Consider the following 25,919-nt stretch of genomic DNA (forward strand, 5'->3'; position numbering starts at 1 on the left):
GCATAATCGTGATGTAAAAATATCAAATATATGAAAGGGCTTGACAAGTTACGCAATGCATTTCTTGGCTTTTGCTGTTTTTTGTAATAGTTTCATGCAACTTTTACTTTAACAGTTCAACAAGAAACAAGATATCATGTTGTTTTTGCATGATTTATCCATGTAACTTGTTCTGAAGTGATAGTCTGAGAGTTGTTTTCAATTTGGCATAAAATGACGCTTCTGAAATTTTAAATCAAATGGGGAGATAAGACTAGAAAAAATGACCGTACACTCTTAGTAATGACAATATTAGATTTAAAACAACAGTACGCGATTTGAAAAGAAAACTCGATGAACTGCAAACACAGAATAAACAAGTACATAATCCCCGCTAAATTTCTAAAATGAACTGGTCCATCATTTAATTTGGGCAATACCATTTATTATTCGAATGGGTGTTCACTGAAAATTTGCTGACTAAAGAGCGAACAGTGCATCCGTGCAGGCTGATCTTGATATGCAATGGTCGTAAAGGCAAAATCATTTGCTGCAAGCAGGCTAAAAGTTAAAGGGTGCAAAAGTCCAACGGGTAAAGCAACGTTCAAAGAACACAGACTCACCACGCAGGGTTTGTATCGATTTGTAAATGATCTTAAAATAAAAGCTACTGCAAGGTATGGATGGATCTGTCAATGAGCAAGACCTTTATATGAGAGCAAAAAAAATAACGAATACTGCAAATTAAATCAAAGTGATGGAAATCATAAGGAGTTTCAGCTATGAATGTTGTAACTAATAACTAAAGTGAAGTACAGATAAGGCAAAAACGAGGTGGTTAGAGGAATGGCGACGAAGAATTTAATGCGTTTCAATATTACAACAGTGAAACCCCTGTAAACCGGATTCCCTGAATACTGGAAACCCCTCCAAACAGATTAAATTTGGTGGACCCAAAATTAGGCTTTCTTGCTTCATTTGAAAAATACCTCTGTAAACTCAGACCCTGCTAATCCGAAAACCGAACAATTTTCCAGACCGAGCCTATATCCATCAACACAAAATTACCACAGAAACAGAAATTTTTTAAGAGTTATCTGAATTTTTTGCACTTGTCTTTCATCATGGTTACCAGAATCTACTCAAGTTTGTAGCATATGGAACCGGACAATTTAAGAAGTAATCTGAATTTTGGCACTTTTATAATGATCATCATCATCCTACTCACCTACACAAGCATCATAATCATCATTATATCCGAGCCAAACATTGTAAAATCAACATTTCAACAGATTTTGGAATAACATCAAAATATCCGCCCCTTTGTTTATATGTGATGCATGAATATTTAGGTTTTATGCATAAAAAGTGTAGCGTTCTGCTTTAAAATTCAATAATAGAAAATAGTGTATGCAAAATTACTTAGATGTCAATGTAGCTGTCCTAAGTCTGCATCTTTAATTAATCTAAACAATTTAACATGACTCTATAACATGACAATTATTAGCAAGGATTTCTTTTTTACAAAATGCATTGATGTTTTGCACAGGGACATCTCCCCTAGCGCTACTCTACTGTAAGGGAAGATCACTGCGTAGCCTAAAATATGTCGTATTAATTGATATAAACAACATAGCATTTGACATCACAGTTCTAACAAGATAAAAATGTAATTATTATTGTGGACGTTATGAGTATTCTACAGTTTTAGTGACAAAGTTATTCTAGGATGGCTCATGAATGTTTTACAATTTATTTCCAATGGGTGTCCTTTTGATAACACGTAGTGTCAAGGATAAAATCTTTAAATACATGTTTAAAAAGTAAATAATTAAATACTGAACTATACTAACTAAATTTGAAAAATATTGCAGAACCATGATCATATAAACTTCAGAGAAATTCAGACCTCACAAGAATATCTGGCTTTACATGCACCATATCTAACCGAGTTCTGCTTGACAATGTAAATATTAATTAAGGGCTGACTAATAGCTTCTTTTGCAATATTAAGAACTGAGTGATGTTCTCTCGCGCACACATTTTGCTTTGAGCGTTAATTCAATTTTGAAATGACTCAAATCAGTTTATATGTGTTTTATCATGTATATGTACTACAAAGTAAAGAGCCTTGCTACAGTGTTTATGTAAGAAGCATGTTAGGTTGCTACCACATTTGGTATTGTAATTGAATGTAATTAATTACAATTTGCAATGTAATTGTAATTTAATTATTTACATTGCTAAATTTCATGTAATAGTAATTGTAATTTAATTGGACATTTCACAGTGTAACTGTAATTTAATTAATTACATTTTAAAGTAATTGACCCCAGGTCTGTGCGTGGGTGACTGGGGGATAAATTGTACTGCAGAAATAAGAAACATCAGACTAGCCAATACCATGACGGAGGCGGGAGTATTTTCAGTACTGCAGATATAAAAGGTATCCGACCAGTCAAAACCATGATCATCTGCACAATGATGCCAGAATCCCATTGCTGTAAAACAGTTTTTTTAATGCAAATATTAGATAATTCCTTCGAAAAGACGCAATCATATATTGGTTAAAAGTATGTTTGATGTAATTTAATAATTACAAAGAATCGGGCTAGAACTTTTGTAATGCAATAAAATAAAAAAGTGGAAAACCACAGGTCGTCCAACTTGCTTCTCATTTGAAGTTTGTTAAATATTTACGCCCTCATGACATTTAATAAAAGCAGATAAAACGATTTAATAAATAACTTAAACAATTAATATGAATACAAAATTATATGTTTATATACTAGAGCCAGACAAAATTATTATCAATTTGCAATTAAAATGTTAGTGCCGAAGCATAAAACTTCCCTTCTACATATATTAGGTGCAATTACTTCCTCATACACTCAACAAAGTTAATACTACAATCGAATACATGAAAATAAGAGGTTTTTGTATGAAGATTCAAAACGATTGAAGAATTTTTAAACTCGAACTACAACTGAAAGAGGTATGACAGTTTTGAATTTGAAAAAATGCTGATCCTTGAGACAGCCATTTCAGTATGTTTGTATCATCATTTAGTTACTGTTATAATTTTTTTTGCAAATAATCTTTCAAGTAGATTCGATTCTTATATTTCTCGTTGTTGTTGGAAAATGTAAAGAAATTATTTTACCGATTAAATCGAATAAATATTTAGAAATTAATTACATCCGCCATTTTGTTTTATGTTACCACTGAAACGAAAGGGCTGCTATTTTTATAAAATGTTAATATTATACATAATTATTATGTTTAGACCGATTGTAAAAGTGCTTTAATTTTCTTAAATGATCTAAAACAATCTAGCAGACGAAAATAAAGTTAGAAAAACATAGACAGCCAGGTTAAAATCAATACTGTGAAATCATTTAATTTCGTGGGTATGAAATTTCGTGGTTTTGGTCAAAACGGCAATTTCGTGGGGATATGAATTCGTGGATTTCATCTTTTGAACATAAAATTAATTGGAATTTTACTTGTCCGTTGGGATTAAACTTTGTGGATTGACTCAACCACGAAATCCACGAAAATTAGTCACCAACGAAAATTAATGATTTCACAGTATTCTCATCACAATGACCTTGGCTTTGGGTATAGCCTTAGAAACAACTAAGGAAGATCTTACATATTTACTAAACGGGATGAATGTTTTCAAACTAATACCTATCAGCACAAAACAGGTTTCGTACAAACGAATCAGAGATACGGAAAGTGTAACTGTAAAGGCACCGTAATTGGATACATTGACTAACCGTTTTCAGTAGATTCAAATCTGTCAGTCCGGCTTTTCGCAGGCGCAGTATAGTTACACATATGCCTATCAGTAGATGTAGGCGTTGGACTGACTTTTTAAGTTAAAAGACGGTCCAGTCGGCCTTTCAGGCACAGTATAGCTAAACATATGTAATGTACAGACTGCTTTTAACACTTAGTTTCCTGTAAAATCAGTGTCGATATTCTGGTAGAAATTTTCATCTGGGACCATCCTTACCAAAATGACATATAGTTCTGTTATATGTTTTTTGTTTCAATGGCCCCCAAGCGTGTCCGCCAGTAGCTAAATCGTGTTTAGAAAACCATTTTTCTTATCCCTATTTAAAAAGCCGTGAAAAAGTCTTGAATAGGCAGTATAAAGTTCTCTTACATACAGCCCATCAAGAATGTTGTTCTGTTAGATCAAAAAGTGTTTAACAAGTGTTTAACAGAAAAAAGACAGGTGCACTACAAATTGCAAGACAACATCAATCAAATTTCGTAACACTTTTGAAGGAAAAAAATAAAAAGGGAAAATATCACAACTTACCCGCTGTTCAGGGAATGTTTTTGATCTCAACTCTCAAGCATTAATCCCCTACAAAGCTTTTCTTAACAACACTGTCAAGTGTCTTCAAATCATTCAAATTAGGGATAGAACATTGATTCAAAATTACTGAAAAAAATCAAACATGGAATGCACACTTACAGATCAAAGTGACCTGCTCTGCCAAAGTTGGAGTGGATTCAGATCCCCCAATATAATAAGGTTATCTATGTTTAGTTTTTACTTAGTGGAAATCAATCTAAAAAGAATATTAACCACAAAGGGTCATTTACATTAATATTGAAATTGCTGGCGTGCCAAGACGGTGGTAAAATCAAATATATCTCTTTAAAGTGTTTCGTTTTTGTAAAGACTGAAAACATGTCTGAGATAACGTTTAATCGGCAAATACACATATAAAGGCTGTTGTGCGATAAAAACATAATTTAATGTAAAACTGTACCTATTCTCACATCATTGAGATCCATTTGGCAAGTTGTGTGCGAATGAATGTTGATAAAAAGGTAATATATCAATGGTGTACAGGTCAAAACCCATGACATTTGTGTAATATGTATCACTCTAGTGAACTAAGCCTAAATTCATCAACGCCCGTGGCTATAGACTAATTATATCGGGTTTTTAGGTACGGCAACAAATACAGGCCATATCAAATTTTTCCATTTATTGTTTTGGTATACAACATCCTTATCTGCATAAAAAAACCATAAAAAAACTGTAAAATCATTTAATTTCATGGGAAGAAAATTTCCTGTACTTACCCTAATCGATTATTTCGTTGTGATGGGATAATTAGTATTGCTTTTCTTTTTGTTTGGTTTAACGTCACATCTACACAATTTAAGACCATTTGGCGACTTTCAAGAAACATGGTAGAGGAAGACTCAAAGCATAATTTCAGACAAAGGAGTGCATTTTGGTAAAACGGCCAACCTTCCGCAAGCCATGGCGTCCTATAATGAAAGAATTCTGCGCCAAAAGAAATGTTTCGACCCTACAGCGGCGAGGGGCAAGTGATTTGAGATCAGTGACATTAACCAGACGGCTATGTAGGACTCAATACGTGGGTGTCTACTTTCCAAGATCAAAGAATGGGAGTTTCGCTTGTTTGTTTGGATTTAATTTTGCGGAATGACGCATCCAGGAAATACACAAAAGTTAGTCCTTTACGAATATTAATGATTTCACAGTATATACCTTTAATGCTGATGTCATAAAGATGTGCATCATATCCTTTTTAAATAGATTATTTAACCCTTACCCTGCTAAATTTCTGTACTTTCCATTTGAACAGTACCATTAACTGTTAAAAGGCGTGCTTACCAAAAAGATACTAACAAAATGGAGAACAGTGTAGACCATGACGCGATGTGCACGGATGTGCAGGGTGATCTTGGTCTGCACTGGTCGCAAAGGCAGAATCTCTTGCTTAACTTACAGAAAATGTACAAATGGCCTTCTTACGTAAGTCTAAATGTAATTGCTTAACTTCGAACATCGATGAAATAATGTTCCTGCTAAACCTACACAACATCTGGACTAATGAAAAACGCATCTGAAAGCCCTTTATTCAGAAACAATAAAACATGGTAATGATACACGTTTGATTTATAAACGGAAGAGATATTAAAATTTGAGCTGTTTGAAGTGAACTATCGCATATTCAACCACACATATTATGAAACCGCTTTCATAACTAAAGAAACAGTAATCAATAACAGAGACAAAACTCTAGAAATTAATTTATAAAGGCACATTGCAAAGGCTAATAATGAAAAAACAGCAAACATATGTCGTAAGATGGCCTTGGCCTTCTTTATTAACTGGCCGCCAGCAGACTGGTACAGAAACTGTAACAGTAATAAAATATTTGAAATAACCAAATCTGCTCCGTATGTATTGTTTTCTTAATCTATACAAAAGTTGTGGTCCTTTTCACATTTACTTGTGCGATTGTATAGCTGATCTAGGCTATTTTGTCATCTTTATTGTTATTGTGTTGTTTAAAATAATGCTAGATATGTACCATAATTTATCATAATGGCTATATTTTGCAATTAATAAGCTTATTTAATTACTCAAATTTTAGTTGCAATAAATTGCCTTTCGTTAAAACTTTAAAGTTGTTTGTATCCAACAACTGTTATTAACTTGTAACCTCTAATTGGGAAGATTTCTTACAATGGATATTTTATTTAAATTTAACAGCATTGGCAAAATGATGTAATAAACAAGGTAAGTATCTATAAATATACCACTTTAAAGTGAATATGTAACCAAGAATGATTAAATTGCAACACAGTAATGCTGCGAAATTATTGAGATTCATCTATATTTAAAGTCGTCATATGACTTATAACTGTGTCGGTGAGACGTTAAACCCAACAAAATAAATAAAGTATCTATATTTAACGGAACTAATAATGCCCCCTTGAATATTCTTTGCAATATCTTTATATTATGAAATTAATGAAATTTCCCAAATGTTCAGAATAACATGTTTTACATGGTGTATTCGAATTTCAACGAAAATGAAGAAAAGCTATCATATCTTTTTATTTCATAATTGCAATCTATATATTCGGATTTCAACGAAAATGAAGAAAAGCTATCATATCTTTTATTTCATATTGCAATCTCAACATAATTTTAAACGGTCACAAACATTCACATAAATGTCTGTATAATTAATAAACGAAGAAAGTTCGTTAGAATTATAAGTAACGCAGGGAAATCGTGACAAACGCACCTGTAATGTAATAAAAGAAAATTAAATTAGCTTAATATTTGACCATATATTATAAATAGTTCAATATATTCGTATACAGCATCCTTATAAAAGGTATTTGCACGTTCATTAAAAGCAAAATATAAACCCTTAGCCTGCTAATTTTTCTATAATGAACTTGTCCATTTTTCACATCGGAGATAGTACCATTAACTGTTAAAAAGGGTGCATGCCAAAAAGATACTGGCTGAATGGCGAACAGTTCAGCCTGCATGGATCATGATCTGCACGGGCCGCAAAGGCAGAATCAATCGTGTCCAGCATGATTAGGGTTGACATTTACTTAAGCGGTCGTAAAGATTGTTTTTTTTTAAATTTCGGTATATTTTTTATGATGATATGTTTTCCTAAAAGTATGAGGAATTTCATGAATCTAAAAGAAAACTGTTGTAAAAACTCGAAAATGCATAAAAGTTTCGATTAGCATATTTATAAATATGTGTTCCTTTATAGTTTATCGAATCTTAACAATCCAGTCTTCCAATTTTTGACTCACTTATTGGTTACGAAGTATCTATTAAGTGAATTAATCATCATATAGTTGGCAAATATTGGGGTTGCTAATGGTTACCTACAGCTTAAATTGTTAAACTAAATATGTTATAAAAATAACTTATTGACTTTTTAGTGAATAAAGCTCATGTTTTCACTTCGCTGCGCCCCGTTAGTGCAATACCTATTTTCTCTGAAAGACCAATGCATATATAGCCTTAACTAAGAGCCCAACAAATCCGGAAGAATTTCGAAACGACCCTCAGTTATACAATTTCGTTTTAGATTTTTCTTACCAAGATACCCATATATATATTTCATTAGCAATGTTCGACGAGTCTCAAGTAGAGAAGAGAAGCATATGCTATTCTCTGCATAAAATAAACGAAACATTCAGGAAATTTTGCAATTAAGGTTTATGTTACTGGTTCGGTTACCTCCACTAAAGTGAGTTTTTACCTCCTCTAAACGTGAAAGTGATTTTTTCGTGGTTGGGGCGAGGAAGGGGCGGGTATAATGCTTTATTTCATAAAACATGTGAATAATTACAAACACGCTATATGTCCTTTCAAAGACTATACTAAAATCGATAAACTAATATAAGGTAACAAATTCATAAAAAACATTTTTTCTTACACATCAGGAGCTATCCGGGGATTGGAATCCAGAACTCATCCGCAAGCGCATCCGGGCCAGTAATCCTCAATCCAGATAGCTGTTTTCTTCAAATGTTTGATAAGATCTACCGTACTTTGCCATATGCTACAAGTATGCTACATTAAATAGGATGAACAAAACTGATATAGTTTGGCATTCGAAAAATCAAAATTGGCTTGAGTTCTCAGGAGGCTACAAAACTGACTATAGGAACCGCGAAACCAGTTTTCTTAAACATATTGCGGACGTCCATCTATAAAAATGACAGGAGCGACAAACACTATCATTTCCGCCTTTTAAAATTGTGATTTTCAAGACACATGGATTTGTTACAAAGAAATCATTTGTTACACAAATTAACAGCTTAAAGTGCTTATAATTTTGTTGCACGATGAAGGCAACAGGGCTTACAGCTGGGATATTGTTTTCGAAAGTTTCTTGGCATTTGGATAACGAAAGTCAATTTAGTGCGACTAAAATTTGAGCAATTAAATAAGCTTATTAATTGCAAAATATAGCCATTATGATAAATTATGGTACATATCTAGCATTATTTTAAACAACACAATAACAATAAAGATGACAAAATTTAGCCACAATGTAATAACTCTTGTACCAAGCTACCTCACTTGTACCGAAAGAATTTGACACACTTCCATAACGACTTTATGGACAATAGCTGTTATAAATTTGTACCGTATTCCTAGAAACAAAAGAAATCAACAACGTTTTCTAACAAAACCTGCCGATAAAGTATTTATATATATATATATTTATGTATATAATTTATTCAAAATTGTAAATTGTCATCATTGAAATTCAGGTCTGCATGTGCATTGGTTGTAAAAATAGACAAAACAAATATAAACAGAATATTGGTTAACCATATTCATCACATATTTGATGTTTTGTGAGTGAAATAAAGACATAACATATTTTTGTTGTGTGTCGTGTATTCGAGTTTAGCGTCTTTTTCACAACGTTTAACTTTATAGAGCTATCTCACTGAAATATCACACCGCAGACACGTGACGAGCAAAGAATGTTACATTTATGTCATTCTACATTAATTTATTAAATTCGTTTAAAAAACTAAAGTGCTCGGCAATTCAATTCGGAAAAATACACATGTAATTTATTCTATTATGGTGGCTGATTTGTCATCTGTTGCCGCGACGCAACGGCAAGCGTCGTTATGGCGCCCTGATGAATGTCGTTCCACTAAACGTCGTTCCGTCGAACGTCGACACGCTAAACATTTGAGTGCATGCGCGCATCTAATAACTTTCCCATACATCTAATGTTTGTGAGAAATGTTTGCCTTAATGAGTGAGTGTCTCGTGCAAAACCCAGATCCCTTTTTACAAGTTAAAGGTCAAGGATCATGTCAGATCTTGCGCGGGCGGTATCTTTGACATGACTGGAACAATAAATGGGCTGTTCCTTGACAAAACCTGTATTGGTGACAAGATGTAGCTTAGCAAAAGTTCCTTCTAGCACATATGCAATATTCTGCCCTTTACGAAAATCTGCATTTAGCATCATGCTACAGAGGTTTAGACCGCAATATTAAAATCTTTCTGAATTCTGTGCAGGAGTAGCCCTCCCGGAAGTTTCATCACTTGATTAACACACGCAAGCATCTGAACATATACAGACACAAAAATTACACACATGCATAGAGCGGACGCAGTGGTCCAATGGAAACACTGTCTGACTATGAAATCAGGGTTCGTTAGCAACTAAAAATTGCTAACATTGGAATAGGAGTCCCATGTATGGGCGCTTTACACCTGGCACGCTAAAGAACCAGGGAATGTCCTAGAATTGGAGCGTCTTCTGTATCTTGCACTATCCCCCCAGGAGTCGCCCAAATGGTTAGCGGGGGCGACTATAAATAAACTTACATAAAAACAAGCACGTATATCTAGCAAAAAGATCTTTAAAGATACAAAATAAATGAAAGGAATCATTTGAGAATTGCATAGATATATCTGAAGAAAACAGGCATCCCTTGACCTATTTCATTACGTGATTATTTGGCGGCAGTCTATTTTACATCATGCATATTAATTATTTTAATCTCTAGTCTACATTATCAATTATTATATGTTCTAAAAATAACCTAAATTTCATTGGCCGAAACAGCTCATCATCTTTCAAAATATATTTCATGTTTAATGGTTAGCGGGTTTTCCCCATTAAACATGACTTTCTAAAAATAGAATAGAAGTTTCACACAGTAATTGTTGCTTTCAAACATTAAATATGTTGCATGGCATGTATGTTTTATGTCATTTAACAAATTTTGCGTATCACTAACTAAACATCATACTTTTGAATATTTAGAAGCAGTTTAAAATGATTTTACTGAAAAATTACTTAACCGTGTATTTTTTTGTTTCATCACCGGCTTATATTCTCATGATGCGTGTGTGCTTTTGGAACCTTGGTTGCCATGACAACACAAATAACATTTATTTGTAAACTAAAATTTTATTTGCCTTAGATAACTGAATTACAATATACTAGTTTAAAATTTCTGCATGAACATACATTTAAATTTACATTTGTTGGGTTTAACGTCGCACCGACACAATTATAGTTCATATGGCGACTTTCCAGCTTTGATGGTGGAGGAAGATCCCAGGTGCCCCTCCGTGCATTATTTCATCACTGTCTGGGTAGAACCACCGACCTTCCGTAAGCCAGCTGGATGGCTTCCTCACATCGATGAGGGGCAAGTGATTTGAAGTCAGCGACCTTAACCACTCGGCCACAGAGGCCCCTGCATGAACATAAGAAGATAAAATGATTTTCCAGTATTTTAAACTATTCGTTATGTCACTAATACAGGTTTTCTCATGGAACGGCCCAAATTATTATATAATATTTTCATGATTTAGATGTTTTTATATATTCGCTATCTCAGCAAACTGACTATTATTATGTATTGAGATGGGAATGGAGATTATTACACAAGCTGTTAACAGCTTCAAATATGATGGAAATTAAGACGATAAAAGTTAACGCTAATGTTGATATATTCATATCTTTTTCGTGTCGCCCATAACATCTCGCATGCTTCGAACGAGTTTACTTACAGTGTTGGGTATATCATATAGCAAATCATCTAGAAGTTTTAGGTAAATTCGTTCCAAATTATATACAATGCAGAAAATGTAGGCCACTAAGTGGAAAGTTTATCTTCAACAGATGTGTTCGATATTAGCTTTGAAATTGATCAAAAGACTTAAATCATACTTCCATAGACCTACTTTATAAAAAAACCCTAAACCCTATTGATATTTTTAAGTTGAAAAACGCCTGGTATTTTAGTAAATGTAAAAGATAAACATATGATATAACTACCTGTGTGTGTTTCGAATTTTAATTAAGTTAAGATTACTGCCTTTCCATAAAATGCAATAGTGAAGATTTCGTAGTATTTGTTATGTCAATAAATCGCTGTATGCACTGATATGCAAACATCAAGTCATGAATTTCCTAAATGTTTGATAAATGTAAAAGCTTTTATTATATTCAGGATCACCTATTACAGTTCAGCTGAAGAACGAACGGCATTTTTTGTCATTCAATTAGCGCATTGTACTTGTAAATATTTCGGATACAATCCCTGCTTTGTGGAGACAGTCTGGCATGTGTTCTAAAGCAAAGTGTTCAAGTCTACAAACGACCTCACATATAATTAACGACAGCGCTTAATATCTTACATTAGCATACAATATACATCTGTTACCTTAAAGTTATATATACCTTACATACAAAGAAGTAAAACTAGAATAAAGAAACCAAAAGCAACTAAACCTATATGCCCTGACAAGAAAAAGACACTATGAGCAAAATAAACGTAACTGGAGCCACGAACCGACAATATTTCTCTCAAATTGGCACTATGAGCACATCAAACGTAACTTGTGCCACGCAACGAAAAGCATTCTTCTCACAAAAACACCGTGAGCAAAACAAACGCCTTTCCATAAAATGCAATAGTTATTACAAAATTGTTGTGCCTTGCTAGGACATGTCATCATTCATCCAGGACCACAATGGAAATAAGGGGTTTCACATTCCCCTTTTTTGTGTCATCCTGGGTAAATGAATACATGTCTTGGTACATTTTTTTTTCAGTAGTTATTGGTATTTTATGTTAGTAATGATTCTTAATTGTCTTTCAATATGTTTTAATTCCTAGTCATTGTATATGTGATATCTCAAATTTGTTTTAATTTGTGTTGTACCATACCATGTGTTTAATATACTGAAATCAATCAATCAATCAATCAAACGCAATTTGAGCCATGAAAAGGCAAACAAGCAACTTAAAAACTAAAACTAAGACACAGGCGCAACAGGGTCCACGTACCGACAAGCACACTTCTCACAAATTGACACTGTAAGCACAATAAACGCAACTAGCGCAATGACTCTACAAGCAGGCTCACCACAAATGAACACTGCGATCACAGCTGACACATCTTGAGCCACGCACGGACAAGAAGACTACTCACATTGACACTGTGCTGAAAAGATTAAGGATGTTGGGAACTTCAGATACCTGTCAATTACACTCATTTTTGTTGTTTTTAAAACAGTATAAACCACCCAGGGATGGGTATCATATCCAAAACATACACGAAAACAGACATGAAATATAAAAAGGCTAGGACAGACAGAAAGCGAAAATATAATGCGGGACACAACTTTGGGACGACCAGTTACGTTTAATATTTTATAATTTACATTTGTATATTAGATTAAACACGTTAGAGGCATGTTTTGCGTGAAGTATATTTAAAGAAAACATAAAGTTTAACATAATCTCATTAAAAATCGCATTCCAGCATACAAAAGTCTGTCAACTAACTAACTAAAAGCATGGTCATAAGGAAACTTGCAGCTTGAAAGCGCTTGCGGCATGTAGAAAATTAAATATTTGCCAGAAATAGTTTCAAACATTAAAATATATTATACGAACATAATATATCTAAATTAATGTGTTAGGAATGCCAATACGACTGTAAATGTCTAATAAACATTTTGCAGTATCTGCATTGTGATATATGCCAAAATGTAAAGTTCTGTCAGGTATCATGACAACAGCGGTTATCTCCACTAATACATTGTACCACGTGGCCATGAAAATCACATGACCGTTGAATATTCAAATATCATTTTCCTACTTCCGACTTTTTTTATTTTATCACCCATGGTAGCATTAAATCTCACGATATACTAAACAATTTCAATAATTTAACTCTTATATCAAATGATGAAGTATTAGTTATATCAAAATCTTGATAAAAATGTTTGCGATTACTATAAGGGGAGACCACTGCTTATGGAGAATGGTATCGTAGTACATACTTAAACTTCATTACAACTCCTTAATGAACTTTGCTTCAACTTTAAACGTGTGTATGGAGCCCTGTGTGATTACAAATATTTAGTTAGAATAAATAACGCATAAGCACCATGGCGACGAATACTCACAACTCTATTACACGACAATCTATGAGAGAATTGTTACTGTTTTGTATATGCAAAGAGTAACTTCTGTTTGTCACCAAATAAAATGATGGTTACCAGTACTCTACGATATTCGGCATCTTGTGTTGACACAGATTATTCCGTGTGCTATGACATTGTAAGACGAGCATATCGTACAAGGCGGAAAAGAACATAACATTCATACCGTGTTTTGTTTTCGATAACTTGACGGTGACGTCATATCATGTAAGACAGAAAAGAAAAGAAAATGTCTGATATGCCGTACTTTTTCGATAACTTGACGGTGACGTCATATCATGTAAGACAGAAAAGAAAAGAAAATATCTGATATGCCGTACTTTTTCGAGAACTTGACGGTGACGTCATATAATGTAAGACAGAAAAGAAAAGAAAATATCTGATATGCCGTACTTTTTCGATAACTTGACGGTGACGTCATATCATGTAAGACAGAAAAGAAAAGAAAATATCTGATATGCCGTACTTTTTCGATAACTTGACGGTGACTTCATATGATACTATGATGTTTACTGAACAAAATATGTTAGTCAGTATATACAGTAAGAATTGTATTATAATATTCGATTACAAAGAAACAAATGTCCATACAGCATGGAGGCAACGAGCAACACCTTTGACAGAGACGTAGTTTCAACAAAATGAGGCTTAAAATGAAATTTGAGCTCTAATAAAAGCCCAAGCCATGATTCGAATCTACAGTTGTATTTAGCATACGACCAAGTGCTCTACTGCGCCACGTTTCCGGTAAAGATTAAGTTACAACAAGATTTGACAATGACAGCACGCCCGCTTAGCTCAATAGGTAAGAGCGTTGGTCTACGGATCTCGGGGTCGCGAGTTCGATCCTCGGGCGGGGCGTATGTTCTCCGTGACTATTTGATAAACGCCATTGTGTCTGTATCATTAGTCCTCCACCTCTGATTCATGTGGGGAAGTTGGCAGTTACTTGCGGAGAACATGTTTGTACTGGTACAGAATCCAGGAACACTGGTTAGGTTAACTGCCCGCCGTTACATGACTGAAATACTGTTGAAAAACGGCGTTAAACCCAAAACAAACAAACAAACACCTGACTTACGTGTGAAAATAAGCGTATTTAAATTATCATAAAAACACATTAACAATGAATGAAGATGGAACAAAAAAATATTTGTAAGTATATACTGTATAGTGATGACCTTTAGTAGGATGTGTGACGTATTTAAAAGAATTTGCAATGAAAACAATTTCAACAGAAGAACCATAACACGACATCGTGAATAATAGTGAAACATAAGTAGATTGTATGTACTAATTTGAATATTTTTCTTCTTAATAGTGTCTTACGCTTGTTACAATGTTTCGGACACCTGATGTTAATGTGAATTATGATTCAATGGTCGAAACATTACCCTGAAATAAAAAATATATAAAAATTTCTTTTCTGTATGTTCGTGTCTGAACGCACGTGATAGGCTTAGATACAAAATATGGTATATTATTCACAAAATTAAATACATTAAAATTAGTTGATTACGATAGAATGTATATGATGTACAAACACGGAAGCTGGAATTATTAGCTGATAAAGAATGATGAAAAAGTTGGTTACTTATTCCTTTTTCGAAAAAGGAATAAGGAATAAGTAACCAACTTTCTCGTCATTGATAAAGAACATGATTTGTGTGCAAGTCAATCTTGTACACATCATCTATACAGACACATTGAGGGATTTAAACGTGTCCCTGTTTTGAATTAAATGAACTGTTTTTATTTCCGTTTCTACAATTAAATAAAAGTTTAACATAAATAAGCAGAACATTTGTTACAATTCCGAAAAAAAAAAACTTATTGTATCATGTATCATTAAATGTTATTTCAACAATAAAAACTATTGTTACAGACATAAAAGCGAAATTATAATTGTTTTTGTAGCAAAATGCGATCGTCTAAGTCCAAGGGCAAATGTTGAAAAAAGGAGCTAGCCGATACTAAGTCATAAACTGGCTTTTTGCATATAATGCTTAAATGTATCATCTGAATAAAATGGAAAAAAAAGATATTTATAAATTTCATAATGGCAGATTGTATGGTCATTTTAATCTAGGGAAGCCATTTCTTTCAAGCGTCGGAAGAATCCTGACCATTTCATTATTGCATAGGCGGTTTGTTTTTATTTTGTTTGGTTACATTATAATGCTTCCAAATGATCGTCTTATAGATTTTATTGTACATAAAAGTAACACATCACAAAGATATTATTATACATATGATTTCAATGCGGTGAGGCCGCCAGCCAGCAGACGATATGTCGTGCTAATCATTCTGTAGTTTATCTGTCAATCAAAGTTGATTACAAGTTTCATTACACAGCAATTTTGACAGATGGCACAAGATCGTGTTATCTACCGTGTCAATTTTATTCAGGTTACTATCTGTCTATCAGACTTTTATCAAGGTAATATATATCAATATTACCTGTCGTCTGCTTTTTTTTTGTTTTGAATCAATTAGTCCGCAAACACCGACATGGTGCTCGGTTCTTACTGAACGCTCTGATATCAAGTTTTGTCTTACCTTTGACTATTGATAAGATTAAATCCCCACTGTGGCCGCAGCGATAATCACTTAAATGTTTATTAAAAATCGGAATGTACCTGTGGAATGTGAAAAATTACGTATCTTTTGAATACGCATTTAACTTTTTTTACAACATGGAGTAAAGTGTTGTATTCACACGCATTCGCCTGTTACATTATATAGATAGATCTTGATAGGGGGCATACTGTTAGTGGTTTTATCTGTTTAGCGTTTTGGATGCAAAATTACAAAAATAATATAATTGAGCCGCGCCATGATAAAACCAACATAGCGCATTTGCGACCAGCATGGATCCAGACTAGCCTGCGCATCCGCGCAGTCTGGTCAGGATCAATGCTGTCCGCTAACGGTTTCTCTAATTGCAATAGGCTTTTAAAGCGAACAGCATGGACCCTGACCAAACTACGCGGATGCGAAGGCTGGTCTGGATCCATGCTGGTCGCAAATGCACTATGTTGGTTTTCTCATGGTGCGGCTCATATGACGATATTATCACAGAAAATCAAACATATATCATCGTCAAAAATAACAGCGTGTAAAGTTGAAAACTTTGAAATTATACAAAAAGATACTTTGATCAACTTTGATATTATGTGTCGCTCTGTTGGTTGATGGTATAGTTCGATGACATTTCACATTACTAAATTGATAATCAATCTAAATTGGAGGTCAGGCATTTTGTAAAATTTTATATAAGACAAGGTTACTAAATTGTTACAAATTCATTATTTTGTTGAAACACTACTTAAATTTTGCTAGTTGCAATTCAGTGTTGTAATCAATTTCAACATCAAAGATAATTACATGATAATTTCTCTCATAAATTGTCCCAGATGTTACAGATGTGGTTAAAAAATTTAATGAAATAATTGCCTAAAGTTGTTGTTAACTAAATTGTGCAAACGTGCAAACAGAAGTATGTAAATTACATTTTGCGCATCAGCATGTAGTGAAAACAACACTAGATATTATATAGAATACAATCATATGTTGTAGTTAGTTTATTTGTTTATTTCAGTCTCATCCATTTACATGTTTACAGTATAAAAACATGACATATACATAATAAAACACAAGTAAATGGCCACTCAAATTTGAATTACAAGAGACTATATATATAAAAAATTTCTTCATATCACATATTTCACATTATTCAATACATGTTTCTAATGATAATCTAATGAGCATCACCGTGTGACAGCCAATACAAGTGGTCCAACAAGCGATACAACCTAGATCAGCCAGCAGATCCAAGCCACCAGGAACAGAACCACAGCATCCTCCCATCCACCACACCGCAGTTGTTGTAGTTGATAAGAGAACACTGCAGTCCCCTAACTGGCCATACAGAGGCACCAGACGATCAAATCCACATTACCCACCACACGGCATTACTCTTAAGTTTATCACCATATTTATCAATTTAATCAATTCTCATATATTACAGTAAAAAGCAAGACATGTCTGCTAATCATAGCACAAAGATGTGTCCTTAAATTTAAATTAAAAATAAATCGTTATAAGACACTGAACCAGATTAGACAGGTGCACTAAATGTGCGCTAGTAAAAAAATGGCTTAAAGAATCACGTATCCCCACCAATCAGATTGGTAGAGAACGGATTCGCAGATATCTCTTACTTAAAACTAAAATAATGTAATTATTTAAAAGAATCTGCATACAATTTAGTAAAACATTTTATAAATAAATAAAAGCCTATCTATACAGGTGCATTAAACTGTATTTATATTATATAAAGTATTACTTCTTTTTTTAAGTATATCGTAACAGGTTTTTGCAACTATTCTTATCAAATTTGGATGTGTGAATAACAGAACCAGTTTATCATTGCCATTTAGACTCTCAAAGTTTACAAATATAGAAGTAACCTTTTCTAACAGAAGTCTTCGTTCAACAGCATAGAATAACATGTATCTCTGATTCTACAGCATTACAACCAAATGGGCACAATCGTTGATTTTCTGTTAAACCTTCGTAGCGACCCGTTTCGAGTCTTATGGGTGCAACACCGCACCTGAATCTAGACAATGCAGATCTATGAGAGAAAGGCATAAGCAACTTACAATAAGGTTCTACATTACAATCATTCTTAAACATTCTGTAGGTTCGTAAATTATTTTGACCAGCACCATTGACACCAGTTAATCTCGAAATGTCAGTAGACCATTTTTGCTAAATGAGTATTTAATAAAACAGTAGACATAGTTTCAATTAAGCGTTTTCTTGAGAAAGGTAATTGCAAGAAGTCATGTAACTCTAAACACTTAAGTTTTTCTTTTTAACAGTGGCCAGTTCTTACATCTTGAGTTACCTTTCTTACAGGACCAGCTAAAGATCTTTTTATTTATACGTGTATTTTCATAACTCAGACAGCGATACCAATGATTACATACTGAAGTCCACTGATCTATAAGGATTGGCTTCCAACCCATTTCACCATAAACAGCCACATTTGGTGTATATTTTCCTGTTGCAAGGTAGAATCTCATGGCCCGGTGGTGGACTGCATTTATACATGAAAATACCTTAGTTCCCCTAATTGAGGAGCCATACGTTATAATTGGGACAACAATTGAATAATACAGTTTTGTGTATACATCATATGGTAAGCCTCTATTGTATGTCCGGCGATATATGACCATTTTGTGTCGATTCGCCGTAAAACCCAACTCACTCACTCACTCCATTGTATGTCGTTAAGGACGGCTGCTGCAGATTTGGGTAAAAAAATCTCAATAATAGAATTTGTCCAAACTTTGTATATTTAACATAGTCATGACTTTTTGTTAGAAATAGAATTATGAAAAATATTGAAGGTTAGCATGCTTGTTCATGAGTTATCTACCCTTGAATATGCAAATTTGAAGAAAGGCAGATAACGCCTAAACAAGCACGGTGACCTATGATTTTTTTTTGCATTTTTCTATTTCTAACATGAAGCTGTGTTCATATACAAAGTTTGAAGAAATTCTATTATTAGGAAAATTTTGCCCCATCTCTCATACAAAAAAAAACTGCAACAAGTGTCTAAATAAAACTTTATCTAATCTATACATCTGATCATAAAATATTATGATAAATGTGTCATAAATGCAACCATTCATTTCAGTCGATTTTTTTTTTTCATGCAAAAGTGCAGTACCTGAAACAAGTGGAGGAAATAGTTGACATTGATGCACCTGGATGCGCTACGTTATTGACAAAACAAAACAACCTGTTTTGGTAACAACGTAATTTGTGTTGTATAGAGAACGCTATGCTCTATGTTATTGCCGGAAATAATAAACCTATAAATTTGGGACAATAGGAAATAGGAGTGATAATAGTTTCTTTAAATATCTACAGATCACAATACAGTTTTTTTTTACATCAAATTGACTGTTCTTATATTTTGTCCTTTGGGATTATGGAGTGCATTCATTTTTCTAATAACAGAATGCCACTGAAGCCGGTGCTGGGGGAGGAGGGTGTGATTGTAAGGAATGTTGCACATTCATTATCTATCATGCACAGACCAAATAAAACCGGGTCTTCATATACTTTGCTTAGTTGTATCCTAGGTAGTTTCTTGGGGAACACCTAAGTTTTTTGCCCTTTTCAGTTTTTTTTTCAGTATTTAAACAATTTCCGCTACTTTGTATAAAATTTGATTTAGAAAGTACCAATGCATTAAGTTACATCATTCATTTGGTCATTAGTATGGCTGGTGAAATCCCAGTCTCACATATTCTCGTGAAACAAAACCCGAGAAAGAGATGCTTTCGACTAGTATTACAACATTTGTGTCATTATAGACGATAATTAAGTACTTATGTATTCCCCATTAAAGAAATATTTCTGTTATAATAGCTTTTCATTTATATGTTATATTCATATTTTTAAAATAAATAAGTTTTTAACACATTTTTTCACAAGATCGGATTCAACCTAAACACGTGAATAACAGAAGTTTCATGTTTCGAAAAAACTTTAACCAAAATATTAGAATAAAATTATTAGGTTTCAAATCTGTCTGAATTATATAATTGCAGCCAGCTTTATTGCGTTTATTTTTTGCATTTGAATATCATGTATGTTTCTTAAATCTTCTCGAAAAGCCTTTACCACCAGAGAAGTGGGCTTTGTGAAAATAAAATTTACTGTATTGCTAATATGGTACACTGAGGTCCATCTGTACATTTATGGTAAAAAGATTAAAGCAGAGCTGAGGACCATCTGTAAGTTTTTACTACGAAACTGGAAAGGAGCTGATGTCCATCTGTAAACTCTTAGTATAAAGACTGCAGAAGTGGGGAGATTCATCTGTAGACTGAAGAGGAAAGAGGAGCTGGGGTCCATTTGAAAGTTCGTAGTATAAAGACTGAAGAGAAGGTTAAGTCCACATGTAAGTTTATGATAAGAGGACTTAAGAGGAACGGAGCCAATCTGTAAGTTCACGGTAAAGAGACTGAAGAAGAGCTTATGTACATCTGTAAGTTCATGGTATAAATACCGAGGAGGAGCTGAGGTCCATATGTTGGTGGTACAAGAACTGAAGAGGAGCTGAGATTCATCTGTTAGTTCGTGATATAAAGACTAAAGAGGATTCACGGTCGTAAAAGATAAGTCTGTGAATCGCATATGGCCTGAAATGTCATGTAACATTTGTTCGATATACTGAATGAAGATAATTGTTCGTCTTTGCAAAAGTGGTATCAGGGCAGTGCCTGTGTGAAGTACGTTCCTGGCCATGCACAACGGCAAAGATTAGTTTTAATTCTATGTATTACTCACCTTCATTATTATTTTTGTCCATATTTGTCTTCCGTAACTTCCATTATTGACTTTACGTTGTAACATCTATAACTCATCCTGATCATTTTATTGCGCAAACGTGCATCCTGAGAGTGGTTCCATTATTGTTATCACAGTTGATAAGGTACATAATTCATCGTAATTATTATCTTGTTCAAATGTGTCTTCAGTAAGTTGTGCCTTTCATGTCGTAACATTAATAATCGTCATTAATATCTTGGACAAATGAGCCTTCAGTAAGTGGTGACATAATGGCATGGCATTGTTATGGCTGATCAAGGTATAGATAACTCATCGTCATTCTCCTCTTGTGCATAGATGCCTTCAGTGAGCAGCTTCTTTAATGCCGTGGCTGTGGTGGCTGATTTCTGCCATTTGGAGAGCGCCAACATGCCAGAACGACAAACTAGCCTGTCATAACGACAAATACCTTATATTTGTTGTATTAGCGCGCTAATTCTTGTTCTGGTGTGTCGGTGTTCTACAAATGCGCCAACATGACAATAAGCACGCCAATACGTCAAATAATCGACAAAGAGGTTTCTGTACAGTGTTTGTGTCTTTGTATGTTTTGATAGAAAAACGTGTTTCACACGCAGGTAAAAAGAAGGCTACTTCCCCCCTTGATTGTGAACAAACACTTAAAAAACAGCACTTTGACAGCAATACATCAGACAATGACATGGATTCCGACGAAACAATACAATTCACAGGAGAAATTGTGAACAATAACCAAACTCAACCCCCTTTATACAGTACCCAACCGCCAACATATGAGGCGACAATTACAGTTGCATCCTCACCAAATATCCTACAACATTCTTTAGAGTAATTAAGTAATTACATTTTTGGACACACAAAACAAGGACAAATGTTCAACAGGAAACCCCATATTCAAAGAACACAGCCGCCAATACAACACTCCACATAGAAACAGAATTAAGTGTAAATGAATGTATAGGCATGAAGGGGGCAATTAGCCGGATATGCCTCCGTGGTCCACTCGAATGTAGTCCATATCAATATATAGTGCAATTTTCCCACCTAGTAAAGGCCATTTTCATGCCAGATATAAGCTTTATTTGTGCTTGATTGTAAAAAGGAATGTCCGCAGATGATTTTAAGCTATGTTATATGCTTCAGAAGATGATTGGAAGCTGCCTTGTAAAATGAAAGTGAAAGTAGGTATTTCCTGATGTCTACCTACGCAATATTAACGTTTTCATCACGTGTCTCAGTCACGTGACCATGGTTTCACTGCATTATGGTCAACCCCATATTTTTTTGGTATATTTTGATTGCCTAAAGACAGACCTTCAAGACAAGGGTAGTCTCGCAGGAAGTGAAAGGCTAGAAATCTTGATAAAAATATGTTATAAGTTGTTAATTTTATATAGAAAATAGCAGCGGATGCATTTAATACCTTCATACCTAGAATGAAAAATTCGCACTTCGTGAAAATTGCTTCAACCGATGTAAAACTGGTATTTTCTGATCAGAATTGAGCAGTAAGCACCATTTTAAGACAAACATGGCATATCATTTGCATATTTTGGGCAAATTTGAGATTTTTTCGGAAAGTAGGCAAAATTCTGATTTTTAAGGTGATTCCCCACATCTCAGTTTTGCATCAGCGTCACCATTTTAGGTGAGAATGACAGAAATCGATTATTTTTCGTGTACTTCTAGCTGTTTCTTGCAAACAAATAATAGAAATAAGATAAGTAAGGCCGTATGATACTATATTTAATGAAAAATTGGCATTATCTATGCCCCTGACACGTTTTTTGCAGGTGTGGACTGTCTGTCTGAATGGGGCATAATTCCAACAGTAGCCATTCTTTCAAACTGAAAGTTGGCAAAATTGTTGACAATTGACTTACGTACAATAATTGACTGCAACAGAACGATTTTGAAAACTTTGGTATTTCTTATAGGCATGAAGGGGGCAATTAGCCGGATATGCCTCCGTGGTCCACTCGAATGTAGTCCATATCAATATATAGTGCAATTTTCCCACCTAGTAAAGGCCATTTTCATGCCAGATATAAGCTTTATTTGTGCTTGATTGTAAAAAGGAATGTCCGCAGATGATTTTAAGCTACGTTATATGCTTCAGAAGATGATTGGAAGCTGCCTTGTAAAATGAAAGTGAAAGTAGGTATTTCCTGATGTCTACCTACGCAATATTAACGTTTTCATCACGTGTCTCAGTCACGTGACCATGGTTTCACTGCATTATGGTCAACCCCATATTTTTTTGGTATATTTTGATTGCCTAAAGACAGACCTTCAAGACAAGGGTAGTCTCGCAGGAAGTGAAAGGCTAGAAATCTTGATAAAAATATGTTATAAGTTGTTAATTTTATATAGAAAATAGCAGCGGATGCATTTAATACCTTCATACCTATACACGTTTGCAGAGGCTAAGCGTACACAGTAACACATACGGTTGCAATAAAAACAACATGGAAGAAACAAACGGACGCATGCTAATTACCTAAAAGCAATAAATCCGGATAGTTAAATTCGGTTAGTTAAATTTTATTTCTGAAACGCGAATGTCCCAACCAAGTCGCATTTCATGGCAAAAACTGGTTCAAAGAATTTTATGAATTAGATACTCTCAATGGTGAAGAAAATCGATCACTATCAGGGTCTTCTGATAATGAATCTGCCGTTCTAGTAAATTTACAAGTTTTAATCTTTGCAATGCCAAGCGTATGATAAATTTCACCGTTTTGACCTCACAACTTTATAATATCCTTAGAATTCATATTATGCAGTAAGTCAAGTTAGTGCGACTTAAAGTGAGCAATTAAATTTGTCTAATTCACTGCAAAACATTAACTTTGTGACAGATCAAACATTATTTTTAATAACAAAGTAACAAACTTGACAAAACTTCTTCTCAGAGTGATATATCTCGTACCATGTTACCTCACTTGCACCGAAAGAATTTGGTGAATTTGTCAAATTTAATGATATCCCATAGCTAAATATATGTTCACGTGAAGTTAGAAATAGATACATCTTAAGCAAAGGCTCTACTCATTAATTTGAATTTATTATTTTAAGCTTTGTCAAGAAAGTCGGAGAAAGATATAACCGGTGTCACTCGGTACAGTGTCATTTCCTCTTTCCGCATCTCCTTGAAACCACTGACATCACCTTACCTGATCCTGTACAGGGTATATCTTTTGCAAGAACCCAATTAACTATTTCGTCTGCTACTGCATTGCGACCTTAACTGGTACTTTCAGCGGTATTTGATGTCTACATACTTTTTCAAAAACTGTACAAAAAGAAACCGATCGTCCACCAGCATACATGTATATCAAACTATATAAAGCTTGACCCCACTAAAACATGTTAAAGTTCAATTAGATAAATTGAAAGCAAAGCAAACAAATATAGGAAAACAGCTGAACTTTTGCAAAATCTAATACAACAGAAAAAAACACTAATGAACACTGATGGGTGTTTTCCACCATGTTCCAAACTTATAAGACACTTATGCCCCCACCCCCAGGTGAATCTTAATACACGCCAAGGTAACGAAAGGCACGATATGTAATAAATTCTGTAAGAATGGAATCAACGAGAACGCTTCAAGTAGACACGGTTTGTCTGTGGGGGGATGTGGCACTAAGACACAATAAAGTAAAAATGATTTATTTTGGTTAAGGTTAATAAAAGGGTGGATGAGGTTTCCTCTTTGATTGTGCCTGACGGAACAGGTGGAGGACTCTATGACAGGTAGTTCTTAAATCCGACCGGGACTAAGCTATTTTGATTTCTGTCTTCTGGCCTGTTTCGTCGGGCCCTTAAGGGTGTTCTTCTGTCTTCTGCAAAGGCATTGAGTACATGTGTTTTAGGTTTATAAGGATTGCTTTTTATATAAATATACTAAAGTATTTTTGTGTTTTACATAACATGCCTTCTATTGCCATTGCGTATGTTAGGGTTTCACCTGGCGGGTATACCTTTACTTACACTGTCTTGTGATTTTGGAACATGATGGGGGTAACAGTGAGGTTAGGTGCATCATAAACTGGTTCAAGCTCCCAAGTGGTGGTTTTTGCCACTGACCATTCCAAGGAGGTGCCCCACTGTGTTCCTTTATTTGTTCGTTTTGTCCTAGGGTGTTTGCTTTGTTTGGGAGTGTGTGTTGGTATGTTTGCTTTGTGTGAGACTGTGTGTGTGTGTTATTTCTGTGGGAAATTTATCCTTATTATTTCAACATAATCCATCCGACACAATCAAAGACGATGTGCGTCGAGCCATAACACTGAGACCTAACATGTGACGGCGTCTTAAAATAATCGTTTAAGAATTGTTTTACAGTTTTATCAACTAAAATCGGAAAATTGCCATGGTAGTGATAACGATGGAACAGTCTATTTCCCAGTGTCTTGATGGTTAAAAGTGCAACTGCTTTTTTCTTGGCATTCGGATGCGAAATGTTTGGACCCAGATGCAAATAAACAATTGGACAATGTTTCATTGTAGTATGATTTGACCGGTTTAAGCTCCCCAGTTGTGATTTTGCCACTGACCATTTCAGGGCGGTGCCCCACTGTGTTCCACATTTGTTCGTTTTGTCCTCGCATGTTTGCTTAGTATGTGAGTGTGTACGTTGGTAGTGTGCACATCTGCGTGCTGTGAGTTTCGTTTTTTATTTTTTTTTACTTTTTGGGGGTG

The sequence above is a fragment of the Mercenaria mercenaria genome, chromosome 3, assembly GCF_021730395.1.
Source record: "Mercenaria mercenaria strain notata chromosome 3, MADL_Memer_1, whole genome shotgun sequence".
Lineage (NCBI taxonomy): Eukaryota > Metazoa > Mollusca > Bivalvia > Venerida > Veneridae > Mercenaria > Mercenaria mercenaria.